We start from the raw sequence: 1,913 nt of genomic DNA on the forward strand, positions 1-1,913 counted from the left end.
GAGGAAAGAATGAAAGAAAGAAAAGATGAAATCCAAATAGGAAAACTGTCACTATTTGCAAATGACATACTATATATAGAAATCACTAAAGAATCCACCAAAAAAATGTTAGAATAAATAAATTCACTAAAGCTGCAGGATACAAAGTCAATATACAGAGACCTGTTGCATTTCTTTTTTTTAAAGATTTTATTTATTTATTTGACAGAGAGAGAGAAACAGCACAAGCAGGGTGAGCAGCAGAAGGGGACCTAGAAGCCGGCACCCCACTGAGGAGGGAGACCATTGAGGTTCTGGATGCCAGGACCCTGGGATTGTGACTTGAGCCAAAGACAGACACTTAAACTGACTAAGCCACCAGGTGTCCCAACTTGTTGCATTTCTGTATAGTGATGACAAACTTCCACAAAGAGAAAATAAGAAAACAATGCCATTTACAATTGCATCAAGAAAAAAAAAATCTAGGAATAAAAGTAAGAAATGAATCAACCCGCAGTTCTGAGGCATGCAGAACAAATCCAGGCTTGCAGAACCGTGAAAAAGGAGTGGCAAGTTGCTTGGCTCCTGAAAGCGATTACCTATAGGTCTTACTACACTTTCAGACGATGACACATCTTCCAACGTTCAGAGGCTCTGATATAAAGCCAAGTATCCAATCCGGGAAGCTCTCTTAAAAAGTTTAAATATGTGTGATAAAGGCCTTATGACCACTGCTGTTTATGTCTAGCCCACGCAGGTGTGTGATGCGGTTAAAGCACTGAAGGCCCCAGGCTGTACCATCCCAGTGGCTTCCGTGCCCACTGGCGTTCCAGCTGGACAGACTCATTTATTTATATTTATTTATTTATTTATTTATTTATTTATTTATTTATTTATTTAAAAGAGAGAATGAGAGATAGCACGAGAGGGAAGAGGGTCAGAGGGAGAAGCAGACTCCCTGCTGAGCAGGGAGCCTGATGTGGGACTCCATCCCGGGACTCCAGGATCATGACCTGAGCCGAAGGTAGTCACCCAACCAACTGAGCCACCCAGGCACCCTGGACAGACTCATTTAAAAACACGATTGGAAGAGATCAGATTGGCTGTGGAAAATGGAGTTACAGAAATCGATGTGGTGATTAATAGGACCTTGGTGCAGACCGGCCAGCGGGAAACCCTGTGTGATGAGATTCGTCAGTTTTGCAAGGCCTGTGGGGGGCTCATCTCAAAACCATCTTAGCTACAGGAGAACGTGGATCTCTTACTCATGTCTATAAAGCCAGTATGATCGTAATGATGGCAGGATCAGACTTTATTAAGACCTCTACTGGAAAAGAAACGGTAAATGCCACTTTCCCAGTAGCTATAGTAATGCTATGGGCCATTAGAGATTTCTTCTGGAAAACTGGAAACAAGGTAGGTTTAAACCAGCAGGAGGCATCCGCAGTGCCAAGGATTCCCTTGCTTCTCTCTCTCATGTGAAGGAAGAGCTGGGAGATGAATGGCTGACGCCAGAACTGTTCCGAATAGGTGCCAGTACTCTGGTTTCGGACATCGAGAGGCAGATTTACCATCACGTTACAGGAAGATAGGTGGCCTATCATGATCTTCCGATGTCTTAATTCAGTGGCCAGTTCCAGAAAAGTGCTTTACAGCAACATGTAAAATGTGTTTTTCTACGTAATCGCTAAAATTGTTTAATTAAAACATGAGGGAATGAATAGCTAACTGACTTCCCCCCCCCTTAAAACTTTCACTGAATTTAATTCAAAGAATAAAAGAAAAATCAACGAATCCATACATGGAATTCTTTTCAGGTGCCTCTGAGTGGTCCTAATTACTTGAGGATCTGTATGGTTAATTTTGTGAAGATTTTCTCTTAAAAATTCTGAGTAAAATATTAATCATAGCTTTGACAGCATTAAATTCTAAGG

The 1,913-nt window shown here is 41.6% G+C and overlaps 1 pseudogene; it reads left to right on the forward strand.

The window, feature by feature from the left end:
- The first annotated feature begins 480 nt into the window (after window positions 1–480).
- LOC114204001 (deoxyribose-phosphate aldolase-like) lies at window positions 481–1,601 on the forward strand (annotated as a pseudogene).
- The last annotated feature ends 312 nt before the right edge of the window (window positions 1,602–1,913 follow it).

This window comes from Eumetopias jubatus, unplaced genomic scaffold (genome assembly GCF_037043125.1).
Source record: "Eumetopias jubatus isolate StellerSeaLion01/CBP00866 unplaced genomic scaffold, mEumJub1_p1.0 scaffold_17, whole genome shotgun sequence".
In the NCBI taxonomy this organism is placed as follows: domain Eukaryota; kingdom Metazoa; phylum Chordata; class Mammalia; order Carnivora; family Otariidae; genus Eumetopias; species Eumetopias jubatus.